This window comes from Papilio xuthus, unplaced genomic scaffold, assembly GCF_000836235.2.
Source record: "Papilio xuthus unplaced genomic scaffold, Pxut_1.1 DF827542.1, whole genome shotgun sequence".
Classification (NCBI taxonomy): Eukaryota; Metazoa; Arthropoda; class Insecta; order Lepidoptera; family Papilionidae; genus Papilio; species Papilio xuthus.
Genome location: NW_013531107.1, coordinates 5,517,221 through 5,545,157, shown reverse-complemented (window position 1 = coordinate 5,545,157; position 27,937 = coordinate 5,517,221). Strand labels below are relative to the sequence as shown.

The following is a 27,937-nucleotide window of genomic DNA, read 5'->3' as shown; positions in this document are numbered from 1 at the left end:
AGGCTCTTTTATAATTATAAACAAAGTTGTTCTAGTTACTTTGTAATAATTCATGTAGAATATATATTCTATAGGAATTAGTTTTATTATTGGTGATATTAATATTCTAATAGCAAATCTCTGATTTTATCATCATCAGCTCACTATACGTCCCCACTAAGGGGCTCGGAGCCTACCCTAAGTTAAGGGTGATTAGGTTATAGTCAACCACGCTGGCCAAGTGCGTTTTGGTTGACTTCACACATATCTTTGAATCACAATGTTTTCCTTCACCGTAAGAACGTCGGATAAATGTACATATGTAAATCGGATATCGAAAAACATATTGGTACATGGCGGGACTCGAACCCAGGACCTGCAGATTGCAAGCCAAGTGCTTGGCCCCTGAGCCATCTACGCTCATTTATGTACATTTAATTAATAATTATTTACAGACAATTGTTCAATCTGTAAAAGTTTGTAAGATTTTAACAATTTGTTGTGAAGTAATATTTAGTATAAATAAAAAAACATTGTGAAATCAACTAGAGACGACGGTCGTTTTCAAACTAATTGTTGTTATTCAATTTTTTTGCGGCACGATGTTTTCTTCATTTCACACAAAAATCAGACTTCAATAAAATTCTGTAACGTCAAATTAATTTTATCCGTTTTACAATGACAAGCGATTTCGACTGCATCTAAACGTTTCTTTTGTCCTGTCTTTAATTTGAACTTGGAACGCGAAAGACGGATTTTTGAGTAATGTTTTTGTTGTTTTGTTTAGTAAACATGAGTTATATAGTTGTCTTTGTTTTTTCAACGAGAAACGTAGAGATGAAACGATTGCTGGCCCGCGGAAATTCAACATGGATCTAGAACTTACTCTCTTACTCTTTGTCTGCTGTAGATTAACATACTCTTTGAACTTGCTTTAAAAATTACACTAAACGATAAAATATGAATATTTTTTTGTATTAAAGGTGAACATTATGTAAGATTGCATATCAATTGCCCGTAGATCCTTGAAAGATTACAAGGGAAAGCGCACGCGCAGGTCAACCGGCACGTAATATCAATATGGGCTACGGTCATGTTGCGACATAGAGTAATTAATTACAGAAGCGGCACACGTCGTCGTTTGCAATGGTCGCCTTGGATGTGCCATAGAACACTTAAGTACTAGTAGATTCCAATAGCTACATTAAATATCATGCTCACTAAAAAGTCGCTTAGTGTGCTATTGCTTTGTTTCTGTTTTGTTCTGACGATATATTTCATAAAGAGATTTCTGACTCGGAAATCCACGCAAAGTTAGGAAAAACTAGTCGCTGTCAAGGGCTAGTTTGTTATTTGTAAAAAAACTACGCAGATATTCTGATCGCCATCTTTATCAGAGCAATTTCAGTACGCTACGGAGGAGGGGAATAAATAAAAAGAACTTTTAGGTTATTTTATATATTTGAAAACTATCAAAATAATTATTTATTTCATAAAAATCCAACGTAATTAAACAAAAACAGTAATAAAAAAAATATTTTTTTTTTTAAATCTTTTTAGGTAACCTATACTTGATTATTTCTATTTTCATTGTACTTAAAATGTATACAAAAATTATTTTTATGAACATGTCATTCAGAAACAGTTTAATTTATTTTCTTTTTAATTAAAAACAATAACACATCATAATTTGCAAAGTATGAAATTAATAAACAGTCGAAATATTTAATAAAAATGAACGTTTTAAATTGTACTCATCTCTAACAACAATAACGAAAATATGACAAAATTGTAATTTAGTAAAAATTAACATAAAGTATTTTCTTAAGCTTAAAATATTTTGAAAGACATAGTTGGCGGCCATGTTTATTTTATAAACATTTTTATTCAGGTATCTAATACAATCAGGTAAAATTTTATGTAGTAAATAATTTTATAAAAGATAGTTAAAATAGGAGTTATATCTTTAATCTAAGTTTAATAATATAAATCTAAAAAAATATATTTTATGCACATTTATTCCTGTCTTCCGAGATCACTCCATAGCTTCCATTATATTTCCTCGTATCACATGATCCTAGTTTTCATTCTGTAAAAAAAAGTAAGCTTTGGTATCAAAAATATTATTTTAATTATATAAGTATGTCATAAGTCAAATATTATGGTGCCAAATTAAATTAATTGTAATTAATTATTGATGAAATCGAAAATCAGTAAAAAAGGTGAAATAACAAAAAAAATATTGTGTTAATTAATTAATTTAATTCTTAAAGTATTGAATTGCCATCTAGTGATGAATAACTAAACTAACTGCTTAATAAGTGCGCCATCAGTAAGTAGCTCCATCTAGGTTTTCTATTTGACACCGCTTTAATTCTAAATGTATTGTATTGCCACCTAGTGATGAAAAACTAAACCAAAAACTAAATTTTAAAATTAGTTTTTAGTAATAGCGCCATCTAGGTTCAGTCTTTGTTAACACTTTAATTTTAATGGATTGAGTTGCCATCTAGCGATGAATAGTTAAACTAAGTGCTTACTTTTAATTGCTCCATCTGTTGTTGGTATGATAAAACGTTAAGATCAACTTTAAAGAAATAATCAGACCTGTTCGCTAGATGGCGTTAGATGTTAGTGTGTCCGCCGGACTTCCCGCTCGGCCTTCTCCTGGCGCTTGAGGTCATTGATCGCCGTCACGCTGCCGAACAGCACTTTCGCCGTCACTTGCTGCAAAATGCACATAATTGCACATCAGTGACAATGTTTGTAACAGACAGGTCAATTAATACCACAGTGACAATAATGACTAAGTACATGTTTAACTAAATATTTTATGCTACAGTTTAGACATTTAATATTTAGATTTACATTTTATCGCAAGCTAAAATGAAAACATATTTGAAAAACTATGTATGTACCATGTATGTACCAAGATTTAAAGATGTTTACAAGACACTCAGGTAAATTGCCGGTGTATCGACAATATTATATTTGTGCGATAAAAAATAACATAGTGGGATTTAACTATCCTGTGGCATTTAGCTCATAAGACCAAAAGTTGTTTTAAACACCTCTATCTTAAAGTAGATATGATTTTACATTTAATGTAAACGCATTTCTGGAGGATATAAGCAGCTTCAACAGTATTGAAAGGCAATGAAGTCACGTTTTTATAAAATTGCCTCGATGTAATAAAGAACCCTAAATATTAATTGAGGATCAATTTCGTCCAGGTGGCGCTAGCGGCGTGTTAGAGTTTCAGATGCCTTTATTGCTTTAAGCTGCTACCTGACCGCCATAATTGAAACGGTCGGCCATATTGGAATTTGTTGCATGTTGTTTTTTTAATATTATATTAAAGTGTAATTATTTAATTAATCACAGAGTACGCGATTACTAAAAAGACACAAATGAAAAGCTTAATTTTCTAGTTTTTACTGGTAAATTTCTGGTTGAGATATAAAAAAAACATGACGTTGCAACGTAAAATGGCGGGAAACGTGCATGTCGTGTAGATCGGTCGTGGTTAAAAATTGCAGATAACTCGTGACGCAGCAAAATTATGCAGTTGACATGACAGGTAACAAGATAAAGACGATACATTTTTGCTCTGCATTAACAGAAAGTTTAAACACGACATGTAATTTGCATGTCCAAGTCGACACAAATGACAGATTTAAAAACAACACCAAATAAATTATTATTAACATTAACTCGAACATTTTACGCTTACTGTACGTCGCCGGCGATTCTGCTCACGCAGAGTAAAAAAAAAACTTATGTCCTATATGTTTTTTCAAGGCTGTGGCAGACCACATTGCGCTGAAATTTCATGCAGCCATTTTGGAGATACTTTCTAAAAAATATCCATCCATCTTAAACATTCGCATTTATATATTAGTAAGAGTAAGATTATATCTATGCCTTGTATTACGACTGTCTTTACAAACTTTTGAATCTAGTAAGATTTTCCTCAAATTCAATGTTCTATGTAAACGTATATCGTCTCTGATTGATCTTTCATTTTCTTTGAAGAAACGGAGATAACAATTATATTTTGTTGAGGTGTTTCGTAAATGAAAACGGACAATACTTAGCACTAATTTAATAAGTTCTCTATAATAGGACTTTTAACAACATACTTTTTTTATTTTACTTATCAAGAAAAATTACCAAGCGTTACCCGATAGCAGTTTTGACAAATTTCGTAATTTGTTCTACCGGCTATATAAGTATAGATCTGTTTTAGACCACGAAGGATTAAATATCTGGGGCATTGGACGCGAAATTCATAGTTCAAGCCATTATATTGAACGTTTAAAATATTTTCGACAAGAGTTTTATTTAAAACTGTTATTGCCAAAGGTCGAGTGTCACGGTATTATCCTCTTAAAAAAACAAAAGAAGAAAAATTTATATGGAAGCGTACATCGATAGGGGTAAGTCTACGTAGAGACATCTCTATTCAATTGTGTGGAAGGTGAAAAGGAAGAAGATGGAAGTGAAAAGGAATGTGGAAGGAAGGATTAAGAAAGGTGCGACAACTTAATTGATGAATCGTCGATATGAAGGTTGAAGGCCTGGTGTAATGTGACATCAGTACATGCAATTGAGGAAAGGGAGATGCTGAATAAAAAAATACAAAGGTAATTGCAAAATAAATACAATGCTGAATATAAACATCGAATTGATTTGCTGCGAAAAGTATTGCGAGAAATATTGCGTCCATAATTGCCGAGGTTTTAAGTATGATTAATAAATAAAGTTTGTAGCACACAGACAGAAATACAGATTCAATTTATCGTACAACTTTTATAGTTATCTATGTTAGTAGAGCCTTTACTTATTTTTAATATTATAAGATATCAATCTATAGGTTGGGGGAATCTAAAAGTGTCTGAAACATTTTAAGTCGTTAAGTGATCACTAAGGAGCAAATCTAAACTAAGATTCTGCTCAAGTTACCATTATACGAGTCTGAGCGTGGCTGCAAAGAAGAATCATTAAAGAAAATCGTAAATATAAGCCTGATTAAATCTTCTTGAAGTATCTCCACATTTAAACATACGTAGTTAATTGAAATCCTTTAAAAACAAATATAAAAACGGATCTGATTAACTTTGTACCATACGACAATTAAAAAAAATAAAAACGCGAGCAAATAAATTCCCCGAAATCCGAACGGCTCGAGTCGAATTGCACTGACTTAACTGTTACTTTATACGGCGCCGGGGGACTGAGGGGCGGGGCGCGGGGCGCGGGGCGCGGGGGAGCGCTCCACATTCTGTAATTATAACATCGCTAAAGTCCGATCAGCTTATTTGGCCCGGTGAGACAAGCGCTGCAATCGCTGTCAGTTTAATCAGAACATATGTAAAAACCTTACAGAAGCTTAGAAAATGACAATGAAGTCAGTCCGACAAGTGACTTATGGTAGTTTTTGACAATGACAAGGGACGCTCATAAGGTATTGTAATTTAGTATCAGATATAGTACCGGGTCAGATAAGTTCGACGCGTTATATATAACGGAATGCGAGTAACGAGCGCTTGCGCACAAACTTTTGTGTAAGGTTCGAATTCAGTTTTGACTTTCGCCAAATATGCTTTATTTTACTTACAAAAGACAAGGTATTCTTTTACAAAATATAGATCTACAAAGTAATACTATCTACAATCAATAGGAAAGAATGTACTGGCAACCTTTAACAAGAGAAAATTGGCTAGTACAGTCAGCTGCATAAATATGTATACATTTAATAAACTTCAGGAATTCGTATATCCCTTCGGTTTCCAACATTTGTATCAATCTTAGCTTCTGATCAATACATGTAATTGATTAATACACGTAAACGTATTATTGAAACCAAAGACCTATACAAGTTTCTTAAGTATTATAAATGTATCCATATTTATGGAGCTGACTGTACATGATAAAAGGATTGAGTTTGCGAGACATTATTAAAGAAATACTTACGTGATGCTTAATACTCGTATTGTCAAGTCAAATTATACTTATTGTCAAGATTCAGATTATATAAGGTATAAGTATATAGCAAGTGCATTTTGTTATTTCTTCAGCTTCTGGTATTAATGGTAAAATAATGTTAACGTATATTACTTTTTATCGTCGTAATTTACATGCATTAAATTCTACAAAGTGTGATCGTTATCGTAAGAAATATGATAAGTTCAGATCATTCTGTTATACCTTTAAAATAATTAAAATAAATTGAATATGTTTTTAAACGCAATTAATGTAAATTAACTATGTATATTTGCCTGCTTTATTGTGGGTTTTGTTCGTTCCAATATCAGCCTTTAACCTGAGGTCCTAGCACGAATATACGTGATAAAAAGTGGAAGTGGACTTTCCGGATGAGAGGATGCATGGAAAGGGAAAATATTTTTTTTTCTGTGCATCCTCTCCTCCGTCTATTAAAGGTAGGCAACGCATATGCAATTGCGTATGTCTATGGGCAACGGTCACTTCGCTACTTCAGCGATTTCAGGTGGCCGCTCGCTCGTTTGCCACCTTATGATAAAAAAAAAATCTATTAATCTGTATATCTATTTTTAACATAAGTTGACCATGATGTTACGAAACCGCGTGTCGCAAATATACCTAACTAGCAATCGCCTGCGACTCCGTCCGTGCGGTATTAAAATATTAATAATTAGTAACCTATCTGTTCTTCAATACTATGTTTTATATAATATATATGTCAAATGTCATCGATATTCGTTCAGCAGTTCTGGATACCTTCAAACAAACATCCATCCATCCATTGCATTTATAATATTAGTAAGATAAGAAGTAAGATTTAGTCCTATATGTTTTTGAAGCTAAGCGGAATTACTGATTGCTCTTAGTTAAGCAAAGGAAATATTAAGCTGGAATTGATGCAAATAACAGACAGGTAATATGAAGCGTAAATCAATATGTTATTTGGTACATAAAGTTATGTTCGTAACAAGTGTTCTTATGTATTATCAGAAACGTAACTCATTGCGTTCATAAATTATTTATATATAATCTAGAGACGTGGGACCATTTCGAAACATTCTGTCTGTTGATCGCAACTCGTAGGGATTTGCGCCCCGCAGGACGAATGCGCTGAATTTTGCGCAATGCGGACCTCAATCGGGTATCCTTTTTGCGCATGGGATTCATTCATTAGGAATTTAAAATGTTCCCTTTTCACAATTTATTTTTTTCAATGTAACTATTTAACTTTAGTATTATAATGAATTACTGTGTGTCATTAATTAATGGTTTTCTGAGTTGAATTGGGTTTTTTAATGTCACTTATGTTGCGACAAAAATATGGAAATGCGCCGGGCAATATTCGAACTGCGTAGGTCAGTTAGGCATAGCATATATTACCTTCTTGCACCAGCCAGAGTTATTTTATAGTACTTAATTATCTTGGTTTCTTTAGCTCAATAATGTACAAAATGTTGTATATACCTGATAGTTGTTGTTAGAGTTCTTGTTGGGCGGCGCGTACCCCCGACCGCCGTAGCCCGCGCCGGCCCCGTGGTACAGAGTGTTATTATTGGCGTCGCGCGTCGTCGCCGCTGTGTACGTCGATTTGCAGTTTTGTGACATACTGTATCTGGAATTATTATAAAAGGCGGTTTAAGGATTTAACTTTATAAGAAGCAACGTTGTTACTATGCGTTTCGACTACTACTCTGTCCTTTTTGATAAGAATAGATGTATGTTTCTATAACAGGCCAATAAAAGTTCGCAGTGTAATCTCACCTTAAAACCTAGTGTGCCGAACCCAAGTGACAGGAATATTATGGGTAGAATGGCACACTAAAATGGATTCTCTTTGTCAAAAGCAAGTAAATAGACTATCGTTTTAAACCATTGTAGATGTACGGGACTTATTTTTAAATGAGTTTTCTTGTTTAAATATGAACATTTGGTCTATACTGTTACAAGAATTAAAAAAATGCAGAAATCTGACTGGAGTAGTCAAAATAAGATGTCTGAATATATACTTTTAGTTAAGAAATCGTGCGTAAGTTTTGCGACATGTTAAAATGTATACCAAACAAATAAAACAATTAAGTGTTTTTGGTATTGCTACAGATTTAAGTATCAGCTGTATTATTGTATTACGTAATTTCGAAAGTCATAATCTCGATTTTAATTTTTAATGGCGGACCTTACAATCGTACGGGATCGCATAATATTTAATCATTTATTCTTTTTATTGTATTCATTGAACTAAATACTAAACAAAAGATACATTTAAACTTTGTTTAAAAACATTTTAATTTGTATTTTATCTTTAAGTTATCTATCAGTGGACGTCCATCACCAAATCTTCTGTACAAAAACATATCGCTATCTCTGTTCTGTTTATAGGGAAAGAGAAGGATGTTACCATGTTTTGGCAGTAGAAACCCTCAATAAGAATAGTATTAAAAGTATAAAACAAAGCATTTATATGCTCTTCCAGACTATGTTCTACATCTATGTCAAATTTAATTGAGATCCGTTCAGCCGTTCTGGAGATATCTTCTAACAAACATCCATCCATCTACCTAAATATTCGCATTTACAATGGTAATATATATTTATCACACATCCATATCTAAAATTACAGGTAATTCTTTCAAACTTTTAATTTGCATATAAAAATGTTCTTATTAATATAAGCATCGAAAATATAGAGTTGTGTTCGAGGAGTGTGTCGGCGTGCAATTAAAAAAACCGAACCTGTCCAAAAGTGTAGCAAGTTTGGTAGCCGGGTACTGTTATTAACAGTAAATGTAATACAAGATGGACAATTAAACTTTGTGACCCAAGTGACGACCGAATGGCGGATGACAAGAGATAATGTTACTTAAAAGTACATATTATATTATGTTTTTTATGAAACAACTGATGGTGTCATTGAGAAAAAAAGAGCGATATGTTACGCGAATTATGTATATGTCATAATGAGTGACATATTTTTAGAATAAAACTTCTAAGCCGAAGTATTTTCAAGGTCATAACGTTTGTAACATTTCGTTACATGACAGAGAAGGAAGATGTAACATAGAAAGGAGGAAAAGAGATGTATATATACGTAATAGTACGCCTTATGCGTATGTATAATATAACAACTGAGGTTTATTGTTTGTTGTATTCTAAATAAAAAAAAAACTAAATGTTTTTTTTTCAATTTTTTAATTACGATTTTTTTATATCTGACATCTCTTATGACTTGGTCGTAACGAGACTAGGTTTTAGAGGCCATTTTATTGCATATAGCAACACTGCGGAAATCTTTATTTTGTATTAAATATTTGCGAGCAAAAGAACTTCCTGCTCTCCTTACACAAAGCAATACTTCCCTGATAAAGGTCGCGCCACACTTGCATTTAATTAATCACACCTTTACTAATTAATAACAATTAAAGACATAATAATTTTATTAAACTGTATATTATATCTATGTTCTACAATAAGAAATATTTGAAATTCTCCCGCGACAATTCATTAAGATTAACTGACGGATATTGTCGGCTAACATGAATTACTGTGATAATTATAAACATTATGTTAATTTTTCCATTTAAAGAACGAATGAATAAGTCATTAAACGCGAAATGAGCGCATACTCGTTAAGGTTCAAACGAGACAGTTATATTGAGTCAGAACGTACACATATAGAATGAAATATTTGTGTTAAAACTTAAGTATAAATATTACTCCATTAAAACTACTTAAAAAAACTAATTTCGGCACATTCTTTTTGACCGTTTTAAAATGGAATATACAATATCACTAGCACCCTGAATCCCAAGTCTTTTTGGTAACAGTTAAGAAGAGAAGAATTCACCGACGCGATCGATTGTCAGGCTTTTCATGTTTCATGGTCCACTCACGAATCGCTAGTGGGTCTCAGTCCTATGGAAACTCCTGTTTTATGTAAGCGAATAGTTTTTAATTTACGCTTCCGCTTATGTTTAAGACCACTGTCGTAAGAGTATACATTTGTTGGCGCCCTGTCAAATTGGATTACTTATCCGTTTTCTTTTCGTGAGGCGCGTCCGTGCTTTAGTCGTTTTTACTGGATCGTTAAACATTTTGTATTACATTCAGGTTCAATACAATTAAGGGGTGTGGGAGGGGGCAATTATAGTAACAAAGCTAAATAAATCAGGCTCATAAATTGTTTCGCGTTTCATGTTTATATTTATTAAGCCTTTATTACTTTGGCTTTATAAAGAATTTACTTCATTTAATGTTAATAAGATGCGGAATGGATACCTAAACAAATTTTGCATTTTATTAAATGCTGGCGACCGCGTGCAGAATAAAAAAAAAATATAGTAGCCTATGTGTTCTTCCAGACTTTGTTTTATATTCAAGCCAAATTTCATCGAGAACTGTTCAGCCGTTCTAGAGATACCTTCTAACAAACATCCATCCATCTAAACATTCGCATTTATAATATTAGTAAGATATGTTGTGTTACCGCTGATATTATGATATAGTAATAAAGCAGTATGGAGATACATATTTGGCATTTTAGTTACGTTTTCTTACTTAAGTAGTTACATTACTTTACCTAGTTAAGTAATTTCTATACTAAATTTTCTAGAAAATTCTGTAAGTATAATTAGAAAATGATAGCAGAAAAAAAAGCTCCTCCTTTCGTAATAAATAAGTTTATATCATTAATAATGGATATAAAAGTGCAAAAAGTGCGAAATCCTATCAGAGTTAACGCATGGAAGATTTCTCAGCCAACCGACCGCACCAGTTTGTGTGGAAAGGTCTTAAATGTGTGCAATTCACACTTCGCTCTAGATTACATACCTTGTTTTTTTGTTTACGTCGCTTTTAGATTACTTGACACCATTTAGGGATTTAAAATAATCGTATTAAGTTCCCTTTTTCTTTGCACGCAAAAGACAATTAAAATCGGCAACGATGAATAATAAAAAATATCCACTTTATTTCGAATTTTATAAGGTTTATTATTAAATGAAGTTTAAGGATATAAATATAAATTTGGCAATAACAGACCTACTATTTATTAAGTCGTGAATTTTAAACTTCGTAGTACATCTAAACCAACACTATTGTTATCACTGTTTGTCACAAAGAAAATGAGAGGGATGGAAATATTTTAAGACCGAGACAATAACAGTGAAGACTAACCGTCCACAAATACCCTGACTGAAATGCTTTATTCGCTGCCTTTTTATATTGCATCAAAAATACGTCAAAGCAATAACTTCCGGAAAAACATGATAACATGTTTTGCAAAACAAAATCGAGTTTTAATCGTTTTTTTTTACTAAAAGCGCTACAATAATACAACTCAAAATCCCTTGGCAACGAAACTTTTTGCATAACTTTATTCCTATTTTTATAAATGGTATTTTTTAAATATGCGGCCTCGCAGTACCTTTCAATGTAATAAGCGATTATTAACTGCTTAAAAATAAAACTATAAATAAAAGGACGAATAGGATCTTATATGAAAATACGATTACATTTACAGTCTTTTGAAATGAATTCATCATTTAATATGCAAGTTTTTGTTTCTAGCTTCCCATGGTGGGTGTAGTTGCGGAGGCCTAATGTTAATCCTCTTTCACTTCCCACCTTTTTCTACTAAGGGGGAGTGGATTTAATGGAGGAGAAACGCAAAGAAGGGGAAATATTCTCTTTCTGTGCGTACCCTTTTCCGTCGATTAAAGGTAGGCAACGCAATGCACTTGCCTATGTTATTTTTCTATGGGTAGCGGTTGCTTCACTATTTCGGCAAATTCAGATGGTCGCTCGCTCGTTTGCAACTTAATATAAAAAGTGCTGTCTTAAAAGCGAGCTCTACTGAACTATTTTGTTAACTTTATTAATCGCTTTAATATTCCTTTTATAAAATAACTTTATAGCTGTTTGTTTTTAACCACAGTTGTGGTTAAAAAGGCCACAATGTGACATTTCCGCAAATCATTCGTAAATATTTGAACATTTAAAAATGGAGCGTTAACTCTATTTCAATTCTATATTTAAATGATTTTCTTGTTGATTATGATAGGCAATTGTTTCTAATAGATTATTTTGTGTTATAGGAATCTTGATCGAATAATTTGCGGTGTGCGGTTTAATAGTACGTAGTGTTAATTAAATTCGGGAATCCAGTATTGATTATTAGGTTTCTATTGTGGTTTATTGTGTATGTATATTATTGTGGTCAACTCTATAATTAATATAGAAAAGGCATAAAGATATAGGCATAACTCACTTTCTAGAAGTCATCATCATTATCAGCTTACTACGCCCCTACGGAGGGGCTCGGAGCATACCCTAAATCAAGGGTGACTAGGCCATAGGCAACCACGCACGTTCAGTGTGTGTTGACTTCACACAATTTTAAATACGATGTTTTCCTTCACCGTAACAATGTTGAATAAATATACATATGTTAATCGAAAAACATATCGGTACATGGCGGGTTCGAACCCATGATTGTAAATCAACTGTTAACCTCTGAGCCACCGACGTTCTAGAAGTTTCTACAAGCTATTATCGTACATTGAAATGGTAAATTATGGATTAATTATAATTTCTTATAAAACTTGGTTCAAGTAACTTGTCGTGGGTAACTAATGCGTACGGGTTGGGTGTAAGTCTTTCGTCATAAAATATGAATTTAAACAAGCTTAAAATCATATTTATACCGTTTGCTAGATCAAGGTACAGTCCTGTAATAAATGTTTGAGAAAGTGTTATGTAAATTTACAGAAATAATATTTAACATAAGTAATATTACGAACAAACCAAAAGCGAGCTGTCAATTTGCAATATTAATATTATAAATTTCAGAAAATTGTCGTAAGTTAAAGTAACATCTCGGTGAAAACTTACTTATAAAGATTTGCTTGAGCTTAAATCGGTTAGTTTTAACCAGTGAACAAATCTTTTAGTTTTAATTTTGAATTGCCTTCAATATAATTTACGAAAGCTATATTGTCTACTCGAGTGTATCTAAATAACTTGCGTACACGAATGTACTTGTTTGTACTCAAATTAGTAATATAAGTTGTGTACGCGTCTGTATCATGAGGTAGGGCGTTAGCGTCTATTCCGGATTCGTTTGACCCATTGATACAGTTAGGGGACCGGTCCGTCGAGGTTCGATTCCCCGGCACAATTGCACGACGGTGCTTCGGTTTACTCGAGCCATCGAGTGTATTAAATTTCTCCGCCATGGAGACTGTCATTATACGAAATTATACCAAATTATACGAAATAGAAGAATTCTTAAGAAATCTATTGACGGAGATGTACAAAAATAAGGTGAAAAGTCGTTATAAAATGAAGAATTATATTATTATATTATATTTATTTACAAGAATAAAGAAGATACGTTTCAGGCTGGTTGCTACAGATTATTTTAAGAAAGCTTAGTTTATTAAAGGAAAGGAAAAAACAGAAGATTGGAAGGTCTTGTTTTATTTTTAAGTTTATAAACAGTATGTAATTTTAATAGATTTTAACTCATTTATTTTTATTATCTGTACTTCAGAAAATGAACACATTCTCTAAGAATGTCAACGTAATTAATAATATAATTGGTATTTGTTTAGTAAATCAATATTAGTATACCCGGACATCCTAATCCAGGTCCGGTCAACCGCGCCCATGTAATGGCCCCAACCAAATCGTTACAAATAAGTGGTCCAAATGATAGTCATTACGTTAGTCGTGACCTGTCGTGTGAAGTGGCCTTTAATTTTATGACACATAATATACGAAATGAGGAAGATTTTGTTTTTTAAATTTTCTCTTCAGTTTCTGTGTTATTGTTGTTAAATTTTTTAAATATGGAACACATTTTAATGATATTTTTGACTACGCAATTATTTAAATGTTTTCTTTTACGTATTTCTTCTAACCATAAAAAAAGTTCTTCTAAAAATAAAAAAAGTGACAATCGTGACAAATTAAAACCTGATTTTTAATACGTAATTCACGTGATTTTGTAATACGTAATTAGCCACATATTATCTATGTACCCGATGTAAGAAATAAAATAAAAGAGGTAATGAAAATAAATTCCCTTACCTGTAAGACTTTACGTGAAAGGAATGTCTCGGTAAGAATTTCTTTGTAATTATTTAGTAATGTACTTTCTTTATTTGCATACATAATCTTACTTATTACTACTTACTAATATTATAAATGCAAATGCTTAGATGGATGGATGTTTGTTACAAGGTATCACCACAACGGCTGCATAGATCTCGCTGAAATTTGGCACAGATGTAGAGCATAGTCTGGAAGAACACAGAGACCACTAATTGCGTTTTCCTAATTACACGTAAATATTAAAAAATAAAATTTAAATAATATGTTCAAACTTACTATGTAATTAACTCCCTAATTAATTATTATTCTGTTATAAAATTTTAACAACACTTGCACACATTGAACTCTCAATAAACATAAATAATATTAAGTTTTATATCATTGAATTATTATTATTGAATTAAAATATTGTCCGGACACAACACTAGCTCTGGTGTCTGTGGTCAACGTACAACTAAGTGTTCGTACGTTTGAAATTAAAAATAAATAACGATACAATTCGAGCGGCGTCTAGCTGTTTTTATAATATAAATTATTGACAAAATCAACTATGCCGTGAATGGGTGTAACGGGCCAGACCACATCCGGGTTCGTATAACCAGGACGTCGCACGGTGGCGGGTAAACCCGTGAGCGCCGGATCAAAAAAATACTACGCGGCCCACAACGCGGTTTCACACACAGTAGTTTAATAATTGGCTCATTATGACAGCTGTCAATGTGTTAAAAATGTCTCTAAATATTTGAGTAGATTAATTTTAGTGACATTCATCTTTAAGACTAACCGTGGACTTCAGAGACCCAAATCCCCTGTTTAAATCATATTATTATCTTTTATGGCGATATGTATACAGAGATATTGATCTCAGAAACCCATGGTAAGGGAATTAACATGGTTAATAAACGACACTGTTATTTTAGACCAACGCACATACGGCACAATTACGTTCTTTCATAAATAAGTAGACTTGTGCCGATAAGAATGCGTTCTTAAAAACAAAAGCTAGCTCTGCAACAGTTGCACACACAAAAAAGGAATTTGCTTAGAGTAAACACTTCCATAAAAATATATAGGTAAAGAATATCTCATCAAAATTCAATGTACTATTTAATACATAACATATACAGCGTGTCCCAAAAGTCAACGATATAACCGTAATGGTGTATAGCCAGATCGATAACTACACGGTAAAAAATACAAAAAAAATCCAACTCTTTTTGATTAAAAGTTACATTAACGTTGCGCCTACTTTTTTAATTTAGTTCCGTTGTACTCTGCATATATTTTTTTAACACAGTAGTATGTCAAAGTTGGTCAAAAGTTAAAATGTTCTAAAATTTCAAGAAAATAGTCAAAGTAAATTATTTTTTGTGCCTAAATTACGAATGTTTTGGTCCAATTTTTAACTGTAATTAATAGCTATATTACTTAGGTAGCAATACAAAAAAATTGCAGGAATATCTTCATATTTGTAGTCACAGTGTCTAATCCTATGGAATATCAAATTATAAGAAAAGTTACAAAAGTTAATATAACTTTTAAACGAAAAGATTTGGTTTTTTTAGTATTTTCCCCGTGTAGTTATCGATCTGGCTATACATTTTTATCTTTGAATTTTGGGACACGCTGTATACGTAGTTGTTAATATATATTCAAAAGTATCAAAATTTAAGATAGAATATTGTAACATCAAGTTCCTAGTGTTACTACGATTTACCGCAACAATTCCAGGATTTTTTAATATCCGTTTTATAATGTAGGACAGGAGAGACTTGACATTTATTGTAACATTGCCACTTCCAGTAATCGAGCGTGGTTCCGCCTGTATTTTCCATGTCACATCTAGATTTACTTTTACATAAGTTGATAATGTTAAGTACTTTATGTATAGTTTCATTGTAATGTTTCCATTTGACTTTACCTTTGAATTTTATATTGCTTAAAAAATGAGATTTACAAGAAACCAATTGTTAAATTTAAATTATACTAATTTATTGTAATTTATAAAAGAAAATATCGGAAGCAAGTTATCAATAATCTATATATATGAAAGAAAGTCGTGTTACACTATTTATAACTCAAGAACGACTTTACCGATATGGTTGAAAATTGGTGAGGAGGTAGCTTAGAGCCAGGAGACGGACATAGGGTACTATTCATTCTTTTTTTTTCGAATTTATGCCTTGAAGAGCTGCTTTTCATTTAACTTACTAAAATTATAAATGCGAACGTTTAGATGGATGCGATGTGGATGGATGGATGGGTGTTTGAAGATATCTCTACAACAGCATTAAATTTGGCATACGTATATAACATAGTCTCAAATAACACATAGGCTTCACTAATTAAGTTTTTTTATATATTCACGCGGATGGAGTCGCGGGCGACAGCTTGTTAATAATATTTATACAATTTAATGGATGTTTACATTTAATACATATGCTGCTATAAAATAAACTTTTTTTAATCTTATGAAACCTGGAAAGTATTGACTGTGGTTTTTGGTGAAAAAATTAACATAGATTTTAAATTAAACATTGCAACATTCATAGCTTGATTAAGAAAAGTCATCTTTTAATGTCATTTTCTGCTAATATTAAAAACATTTTTTCAATGTTAGGAATCAAGGTTAGGTCGATTTATTAGTCGACTTCAAAAAGGTCATCAATTCGACAGTGTTTATGTGTAGCGTAACTCCATTTGGTGATCTAATTTTGAATTATTTTTGTATGATAATAAAGACGAAATCATGTACAAAGTTGCCTAATTAAATAACCATTAACTGTAATTTCACATTGGAACACGCGGTGCGTTCACAACTCCGCAATTAATTAGTAATTCGTTATTAATTGGACTAAAACACGGTCACGTCATGACATGTTGCATGTGCTAAGTTAGGAGAGATGTTTCCTCGTTTTAACACAAGTACTGGCACCAGTACTTGTCTATTTATGTCTTGCAAGTACACTAGACGGTCCACTAAACTCGTGTGCCAATTTCTTGACGAAGTGGACGGGCCACGAAACAAGTGCGTCGATACTAAATGCTTAAATCATACATGCAAAAAAAACTCAGGTGATTGGTTGTATTTTGCTGTAAAGTACGTTTGTTGTGATATAGTTTTTAAAATCGATCCAGTAGTTTTTGAGTTTATTAATTAAAATTATATAATCTTTTTAAGTTTGGGATGACTGTTATACATAAAATTTGTAAATATAAGTAAAGATTTAAATTAAAAACATTTTTTAGTTATTATTAAAATCGTAATAATCTTACATGTTTATGAAAGTATAAGCAAAAGCGTATGCGGTGCGAAGTACTAACGCGTACTTCGTGGCCCAATAACAAATGGAGGGCGATGACCTGCAATAGTCAAACATCCGGCGTTAGCAGAAAAATGTATTTGTAGTGCTGCATCCGGTTTTGTAACTCCTTGTCTTACTATCTCGGCTCGCAATCGATACAGACTCTTCCGCTCCTGTTATTAACTATTATTAAGGTTATAAATTATTTTTAACGGCTTTTGTAAGGCCGGATATTATAATATCTATATTTATTTTACAATCATCTAACAATACATAAAGTTCACGAGTTTAATGCATGAAAAAAGGGTATCTGACAAGAAATGGAGGGGTAAATCAGTGGTACGCCTGAGAAGAGATGGATGGATGGATGGCCTGCGTAAAATGAGTGACATTTTAAATTATGACTAGCGGTCGCCTGTGACTTCGTCCGCGCGGTATTACCAATAAATATAGTAGCGTATGTGTTCTTCCAGACTATGTTCTATATGTGTGCCAAATTTCATCACGATCTGTTTAATCGTTCTGGCGATAGCTTCTAACAAACATCTATTTTTTCATCTAAACTTTCGCATTTATAATATTAGTAAGATAGCTAGATATGTATATGAAAGGGAAGAATCTATTTGCCGACTGAATTTCGGAGATGATGATTCTTTTAATATAATACAATTCCTTGTATATTTTTCTCTAGTAATTTGCCTCTATACAAAAGAAATTAACCTGTCAACGAAAAAGGCGTTACCTTCCGTCAGGCAGGAAAATGTATGGAAAATAACCACTTAGTGTAGAAATATGTTTATTTACATACTATATTAGGTATTAGCTTAATTAAAGCTGTCACCTATATACTGCATACACACAGCGGTACGAACAAACGTCCACTTTACATATATATTATTAAAATAATCGCGGAAACAAACAAGTTCACTGCAAACTAGTCTAAGTCTTGATTGATATCTTATCAATATTGAAAGAATGTATTACATACTTTATTATAAGAGCCTCGGTGGCTCAGTGGTCAAGCACTTGTCTTGCAATCTGCAGGTCCTGGGTTCGAATCCCGTCATGTACCAATGTGTTTTTCGATTTCCGATTTACATATATACATTTATCCGACGTTCTTACGGTGAAGGAAAACATCGTGATGCAACCTGCACATATCTGAGAAGATATTCAAAGATATGTTTGAAGTCATCCAACCCGCACTTGGCCAGCGTGGTTGACTATGGCCTAATCACCCTTAACTTAGGGAAGGCTCCGAGCCCCTCGGCGGGGACGTATAGTGAGCTGATGATGATGATTACATACTCAGATAAAAAAATCTTAGTACAAGCTAGCTTCTTAGTTGAAATGGATACAAGAAATATTTGTTGAATGTTTATCTTGTCGCATTAGAATTGTAAAATTTTGTTGATATTTATTCATAAAATTGTTGGAAATTAGATGTCGTATATTTAATCTTCAGTTAAAATTGTTTCCCGTAATGGATGAACACTTTTTTTTTAAATAATCTCATACTACTCGTAACTTAAGATGGCGATGTAAGTAGTTGAAAGTCATGTTAATGTGTCCTTTAGAAACTGGGCTTTAATCTATTTCTGATTCTGAGGACAAAGCACTAAACACAATTCCTAGCCTTTAAATACGTTCTAATTAATAATTATCAAACAAATGAATCTCGATAAATTGTCTCATTAAATTTGCAGTGCGGAAGAAACCCTCATTACTTTTCTGGGTGTGACTACCCGCTGCTATCGGTGCCCGATTCTCTTTTCAGATAAATCGATTCTGACCGCGTCCTAAATTAACATCGATTAACAAACCTTCCTCACAGTGCCCCCTTACGGAAGATTTATGCGACACTTTCAGAGAAGGAACTATGTGTGTTATATTAGAGTTCCTATCTCCAATTAACATCGGAATCGGATTAAATCGATTTATTTGAGTTATCTTACTCTTGCGGCGGCATTCAAAGTTTTTTATTTGATAATTTGTCTTTATATTTATTGCGAACTCTTTTTATTATTTATTATATTACAAACTTTTTTCAATACTGTTATAAATTGACTAAAATAATTTCTATAAGGCTATTAGCAACCTAAAACAATTCTGTAACTAAAAATGTGATGGAATTCGCACCGTATTGGCCTAATTGAGGTAGTCAGAGCTACGTAATTAGATTTCTGTGGGTTTTAAATAAAAAGAATCTTTACTAAAAACCGCAAAAGCTTCTGTTTCGATAAAAAAATATGCATCTAAATTGTTTAGGTATGCATTATAATGTTATTTTATTATAGTCGTGAATTAACTATAAAAATGAATCACTGCGGTTTCTCGACCTTGGCTCGGTGTCGCGACAAAGAAAGCTGTTGATAATTCTTAGTCATACCTTTAAACAAACGGCCGTATCAACATTTTATAGTGTCAATAAATCCCTTGTATAAGGCGATAGTTGAAGCGTTCGAGATTTATTTTTATTGGACGCGTTGCGAGTTAACGCAGCGGTATTGGATTGAATATGCTTCTATGAGATATGAGCTTTGACAAAGGAAAACGTAAAAGAAATAATTAAGCTTTATATATTGTGTATATTGAAATATTATAAGAGAAATAAATAAATGTTAAAAATAAAAACCAAAAGGCATACGGTAGCGACTTTTAGCCGTTAGCAACAGTAAACTTTAGCTGTACACGGACCGCAGTTCGCTGTCTTTACTAAAACACTGTAGCATTCAAACTGCTGATATCTATCCGTGTAACGTAACCTTTATTTTGAGATATATAGATAAGTTTGCATATTATTATATTAAATTCAATTACTTAGTCTGAAGTTCTATAAAAAACTGTAGAAAAACAATTTTTACTTTATACCGTTTCACGTATGTCATGTCTATTTGAAGTATTAAACTCTATGCACGTGTCAAGCAGTCAATGTTCATCATTAAAACGTCCCACGGCTAAGTACGGGGGGAAAGTGTGGGCCTTTGAACGTTGACTATAGAAAGCTAACTTTATCTTGAAATCAACTCTTAACTTATAACTTAAGTAATAACTTAGCATCCACTTTAATTTCGCAGATTTATCGCTAAATGTTTATAAATTACTTAGGTTTATGCGATTTCTAATTATTACAGCGAGTATGAATGCTAATGGCTTCTTTTAATGTGCAATCTGTAATTGTATGTTTTCTAATATAAACTATGTATTGAAATATGTATATGTCTTCAAGCGTCAGTGGCTCAGTGGTCAAGCACTTGACTTGCAATTTGCAGGCCCTGGGTTCAAACCGCCATGTACCAATGTGTTTTTCGATTTCCGATTTACATATGTACATTTATCCGACGTTCTTACGGTGAAGGAAAACATCGTGATGCAACTTGCACATTTCTGAGAAGAAATGCAAAGATATGTGTGAAGTCAACCAACCCGCACTTGGCCAGCGTGGTTGACTATGGCCTAATCACCCTTAACTCAGGGTGCGAGCCCCTCGGTGGGGACGTATAGTGAGCTGATGATATTCATATATATTTTCTCTTGATTTTTTTTTTACTGATGCCTGTAAAGAGATGTATGTTCTGCGTGCAAGGTGACATGGTAAAGAACGCAGTGATGATTGAATTCTTGAATTAAAGATCGATCTGGTAGAAAAAGTCTGATGCGCTGACCACATATAGCGTGGGATAAGTCCTGACTTATATAGGGATAGTTCCCACTTTATATGTGAGTCTTATTCCTACATAAATCTACGACCCGTTAAGTATAGGTCGTGATTTTTTAACTGAATATTGTTTTAAATTTTTATTATATTAATTTTTGAACTAAAGCTAAATAAAGTATTCATTATGTAGTATTCTTATATAATTCAAGTATTCTTTATGTAATACTTTAAGATAAATAGGTAATATTGTTAAATAATACTTAAATTATTAATGGAAGTCGTTGCGAAAGTTATTTAAATGTTGCAATTTTGTGTTCTGAATGTTCAGCTCCATTAAGACACAATCGTAAAATGATATGAGATTAATTTGACAATAAATTAAATATCATATAAATATATATTTGTGTCAACCTTCTGCACATGGGGCCATGAAATTCCAGATTAAGTAAACTTTACCAAATAAACGATAAATGAAATATTCCAACGTATTAATATTGTTTAATTAAATTGTTGAAAGTACAAAAAGCTTTATTACATGTAGTTTTGATAATGACAGTTAAGAAATTGGTTGATAATGCAATATGCAGAATGAAAAATTGCAGATGAAATGCATTGGTGGGTCAGGGGATACTTGACATGTAAACTGTAGGTCCTGGGTTCGAATCCCAATGTAGCAATATGTTTTTTGATTTACTATTTACATATGTACAAATATGCCACATTTTGACTACGAAGTAAAACATCATAATCCAACCTTTTTTTAAGAGGGGGAATGCGTTACGCATACCGGGTGCCTCGGGGAAAGCCACTCCGGTTATGTGGGACTCTCTCCACATCCCCAAAGGGACATGGAGCCTACTTACTAAACCCCCTCTGGTTCCCTCGACTCACTGTTTACCGGGGTGTGGGCACATGTTAATACTCTTCGCACATACCGGTCGGATCATAATCCAACCTGCACATATTTGCGAAGAAATTTCAAGATATGTGTGAAGTCAATCAACTCGAAGTGGGCTAGCGTGGTTGACTATGGCCTATTCACCTTTGACATAGGGTAGGCTTCGAGCCCATGATTGGGTACGTATAGTGAGCTGATGATGATGATGAAACGACTCATTTAGATGTATATTTTTCGAAGGTAATTTAAACAACGGGTTCTATAATTTTATGTTATTATATTATAACATATAATTGTCACATCCTATCAGTATTGTCAATATAAATCGTAAAGGATGTGATTGATTCCATAACTTATATTTAAAAGATTGTCTTTTGTTTTTGAAATACATCTTTCGTCCTTGACACTGCAGACGAACCTTCCTGTTATTGCGCAGGATCGGAGCAAGGTTGGAATTAATGTTTTATGCTATCACGTAGTTAAATAGTACGCATTTTAGTGGTACTTATCGTATATTAAAATAACGTGTTCAGTTGTCCGCGCCGGACGTATCGCACGCACGGCCCGCAGCGGATTTTAGTTTGCTTTGTATGATTTGTCATATCAGTCTAGTCAGCTATCTTAAGTTATAGGTTTAAAAAACTCAAAATTTTTCTAATAAATAAATATCGCAAAGGCGCCGATCGCCAAATTTGTGGCTAATGGTTTTGAAATTAAAAGTCTCATTTATTGGCATAATTTACAGCGACCCTGCCGTGATGTACGGCTTTGATAATGTGTGCGTGTTTACGATACGATGTCGATGTGTGCGTACGTCCGGGATCGAACGGGACCTATTTAATTTAAATTGGGGAGATATTGTATCGGGAAGAGAAAAGTGTCGACTATATTACTTCATTTATTTCGTAGATGTTAATTTATTTGATAATTAAACGAAAATATGAATTTTATAATCTTTGATTTTCTTGTCAAAGATCAGGTTATGAAATCATATTAAAATTAGTCATAACGAAAAATCGAACATAGTAGCGTTCGCAGTTTCAGAAATTTGAATCGAAAGCAAATAAAACATTCTATTGATTTGAAAAAATGTAAAAAAATGACTAGCACGTAAGCGTAAGTTAGGTAAAAAGTAGCTTAACTAATCTTTGTACGTGTTATTGAATTACGTGGAAGTCGCGCGTGTCTCTCGGAGATGTATCTTCTGTCAGATATGTCATCTTGTATAAATTGAATTATCAATCACTATGAAATGAAATACGAAAAAGCAAATGTTCATTTAATTTTTTTTATACAGCGGCATGTATGCCAATTATCGGAAGAACATATAGGCTACTGCTTAAGTTTTTTTTTTATCGTATATGTCTCGGACGGAGTTGCGGGCGACAGCTAGTATCTAATAAATTGTTGGCTACATTGTCTTCTTGTAACAGATTGCAGTGAATGGTTCGCTTATTTTTTATGTCTGTATCGCACAAAACTTAATAGACTATTATTAAGAAACAATTATAGAAGTTTTTATTTCGTCCAACACTCTATTGTGCAAATTGCATGTCTGAAATGATACAAAAAATTGGGCTCCTGGAATTATATAGACCTAGTTAAGATGCAGTTATAATTTGTTTTGAAAATTTAATTATTTTAATAGTTTATAAGACGTAATAATTATCAGCATTACAATTAAACAGTGATTGAGCCCGCTTTTTTTTATAACAAAAGGGAGCAAACGAGCAGCGGGAACACCGAGGTGTTCAACGACGCCCATGGACATCAGCAATAGCCGCAGATGCGTTGCCGGCCTTTGAGATGGTGATAAGCACGCTTCTTGAAGGATCCTAAGTCGTAGCGGTTTGGAAATACCGCCGAGAACAGACCATTCCACAACGCTGGATGGAACCTGGCGGTCTAAACGCACGCTTTAACATCTTCGCACGAATACCACGAACACAGAAGACATGCGTCAAGTGGATGACATTCTGCGTTTATGTCCGATGAGTGTGATGGAGACCTAATTTTAATCCTCTTTCACTTCCCACCCTATTTAGTATATGTAAAATATGCGAAGTAGAAGTGGATTTTCCAGATGAGGAGCATGGGAAGGGAAAACATTATCTATCTGTGCGTTCCTTCATCCGTCGATTAAAGGTAGGCAAAGCATCTGCAATTGCGGATGCCTATGGGAAGCGATATCAGGTGGCCGCTAGCTCGTTTGCCACTTTATGTAAAAAAAAATTAAAGTAAACTCTATACTCGACCCTGGATAAGAATACTCTATAAGCGAGAGTCATTGTCCGGTTCCGACGGTCAGTGAGCGAGAAACTCGATTTAGAGAGAAAAATTACCATTCCTGTTATTAAATCAATGATTTTTTAATCATATTATCCTTGAGCTGACATGTTCCGAGACGTTTCATACCCAATTAAGATGAGTCAGTGACATAAAATGATTATTCAGCGACGCGTGCGCTATCTTATTTGGACCAGCAAATGGCCTGTCCGCTTGAATTATACGGGTTCCGGGAAGGCTTCCACGCTTACTGATAAGACACGAAGAGTTGCCTTGTGCATAAGTATTTCCGGTGGCTCGTCATATATTAACAACAATGGAATTCCAGCATCTTGTACTTTTTTACTACGTGAAAAAAGTGGCACTATCATCAGATCGACTAACTTTAACTGGACGAATTTATAGAGGGACATTAGAATTTTAGTGTCGGTGGCTCATGGGTTAAACCCTTGACTTAAAAACAGCATGTCCTTATTTCAAATTCCGTCATGTATGTGTTTTTCGATTTTCGATTACCTATGTACATTTATACGTCGTTCTTACGGCGAAGGAAAACATCGTGATGCAGTTTGCACACATGTGCAGATATCTGCGAAGAAATTCAAAGATATGCATTTGGCCAGCGTGGATGACGATGGCCTTGTCACCCATAACTCAGGGTAATCTCCGAGCCCCTCAGTGAGGACATATAAATGACACTTCACATAGAGGTTTTAAACTGTACATATTACTTAGTGGTAACATGCCGTGGATTACAGTTCTCTATGTATTTATCGATACATGTTTGATGATTATGTTCCTATCTAAATGTTACTTCAAACTTAGCGAATACCATGTTTTGTTAGTATAAATTTACTCGCGTTCTACTTAAGTTAAATGTCATATGGTTAAGTAAGTAGTTAAGCTAAAGTATCAACGTACAGTTTCGTTAATTTTATGAGCTTTAGATGCTTTGCAAGTAACAAATACTTGTTCTCTTAGTATTGTGTACAATAATTGTCTTGTTTTAGTTATTAGTGTATAAAAATATGTACAATCAACAGTCTTCTCTGTCATTCGCCAATAGCCTAGTGGTTAAGGATACGGATTTCCGATCACGAGGTCGGGGGTTCGATTCCCGCCATTCGACTATTGTCGTAAACCATATCCTAGCACAAGCCTAGAGCTTACTTGGAATGGTACAAGAAATATTAGTAAATTAACAAAAATTTGCTAATATTTTAATTAAAAAAAAAATCTATTTGTAAATAACAGAGATAATAATATGTTTCGTACAGATGTTACATCAGTGGAAACGATGCTTATAAATAACAATTAAAAGAACTTCTCATTTCATTAAGACAGAAGGAAAGGCTCTTTTTGTTATTACTATAACAAAGAGTAGAAAAACGTTAAATCTGGAACAATTATTACATTAGAATTCTTTATGAATTTCTACATTTTATGTATGAAATATTTTTTAAAATCAAATAAATATTAATAAACATTATAAAGAGGAAAGATTTGTTACTTTGTTTGTTTGGTATTAAATAGGCTCCGAAATGTCTGAACCGATTTGAAAAATTCTGTTGGGAAGCTGCCTATCCCTCGGTGACATAGGCTAATATTAAAACCCAATTTTTTTTAAAACATGCAGACGGAATCGCGTGCGATAGCTAGTTTGTTATAAAAATGAAATTTAAAAAACTCTTGTGCTGCATTTCAATTTGAAAAAGTTTCGTGAAAACTGCGCTATAGGTCAGTTCCTCTACGTAACATTGTTAAAAGTTATGAGTTGATAGAAAGGAAAATATTACCTCGACTGAAACTTTATTTAATCTATGTTTACTACAACTTATTATTTTCTCTCGTGCATTATTTTAAAAAGATAATAAACATCGATGAAAAAAAAAATACTTCTTATGAATTTATTTAACAATGAATATGTATAAATACTTGAAATAATTTAATTTACAAATAATATGATTTATTTCAGTAAAAAAACTGTGTAGTCTAAATGGATGAGTTCAATTTCAATAAAAGTCAAACAAAAAAAAACAAATGCAACTCACCTTTTAATATCCACCGGAAGGCTTTATTAACCCTGGCAGCATTCACAAAAAACCAGCACAGACAAAAAAGTTTTAGAAAAATAAAGTTCGTGGAAATGGCGCGCAAAACTGACAGATGTCAGAGATGAAAAATTGTGTGTCGGGATGGAGAAAAATGGATGAAAAGTTATCGTATTTGTATTTTAGTTAGTGTCGTGTCTGCATCGCGGCGGTTGATGGAGGCAATGCGAAGCCCGCGTAATGAATGGTCGGTAGTGAGGTGCCTCGTTGAACGGCTTTGTCGGTAAATGTGTGCCTTAAAATATACCAAGCTTGATATATTTTGATACTTTTAATTAACTAACGGTTTTAATAACAACAACATTTATAAGACGAACTTTTTAAAAAAAATTGTTGGGATCTACTACTGGTATAAATTTTTTGGCACACTAAATAAACGAATATAGGTACGTCTTTTAATCGAACTAGTTCTTAGATAGACAGAGAATTTTCCGCGGCTAATTTCGTTGTCTTAACCACGTACGGTAATGGCCAAGTTGTGTGATCATCCCATCGCAACAATATGTTTCGAGTTAGTTTCGTGTTTATTCTAACAGCGCAAAGAACAAATTTATTCCAATTAAGTTTAAAAGACACGTGTTATTCTGATTCATCCAACACCGTATAATAAAGTATGACATTTTGACTAATTCAACAAGTTGTATAAATTGTCAGAACACAATAATGGATTAATAACAAATGTTACACTAGCTACAAGTATCAAGAGAGTTTGCGTACGCTTCATTTATAGCGGTCCGTAGGTTCGCACCGAATCAGCTTGGCATTTTGGCTGACAAATGTCTGCGCGGGCCAGAGCTCGCGGGTATGGAGTCTAGACTTATTTAATGAGCACTAAAGATTAGTTGCTTTAGTTATCTAGGAAAACGCTATTATGTACTGAAAATTACTTGCGTGTTTAGTCCTCTCCATTGAAGTTTTATCAAAATATATCCAGTGATTCAGGAACGGATTTGGTATCCCTGATTTTAATTCGTTAAAGTAATTTAGATAAAAAAATAAATGAAATAAAAATGAAGCACGAAATTAAGATAAAAAATTAAAAGCACTTTTTAAGATTATTTCCTTAAATCAACAAACTATTAAGGTCGCGTGTTTATGAAAAAAACAACATATTCTCGTCATGTAAAATTTTAAATTGAGTAAAAATGTCAATAAAAATATCCGTGACATTTAAAGCTATTTTAGTTGACGTATTATTGAATTATTTGTGACGAGATAAACCCATTAGAATAACATAAATATTACTTATTCTGATAAACACTTTAGACACAGAAATTCTTTTCAGCAAGAAAAATTTAAAAATCATTCCTAAAATGCCGCTCGAGACTCCGTCCCCTTGAAATAAAAAAAAAATAGTACCCTATGTGTTCTTCCTGACTCTATGCATGCATAATTTCATCGAGATCCGTTCCGCCGTTTTGGAGATACCATCAAACAAAAATCTATCCATCTTAACATTCGCATTTATAATATTAGTAAGATGGAAATTATAGAGACAACATGTTTCTTTACAGATCTTAACACAGTGGAAACTGTCAGTAATCGTTAAGATATATTAACGGGTTTTAATATTGATCTAGTTAAC

General features: G+C 33.1%; 1 long non-coding RNA gene across 2 annotated transcripts; it reads right to left on the bottom strand.

The window, feature by feature from the left end:
* Positions 1-1,874: 1,874 nt before the first annotated feature.
* Positions 1,875-26,521, bottom strand: LOC106118901 (uncharacterized). 2 transcript variants are annotated; one of them, XR_001227935.1, is made up of 4 exons: positions 26,293-26,521; positions 7,450-7,597; positions 2,587-2,706; positions 1,875-2,068 (listed from the first exon to the last, which is right to left on the bottom strand). It is a non-coding gene; the product is annotated as an uncharacterized LOC106118901 (long non-coding RNA). The 2 variants fall into 2 exon arrangements; XR_001227936.1 differs by lacking the exon at positions 26,293-26,521 and adding an exon at positions 14,371-14,568.
* Positions 26,522-27,937: the final 1,416 nt, after the last annotated feature.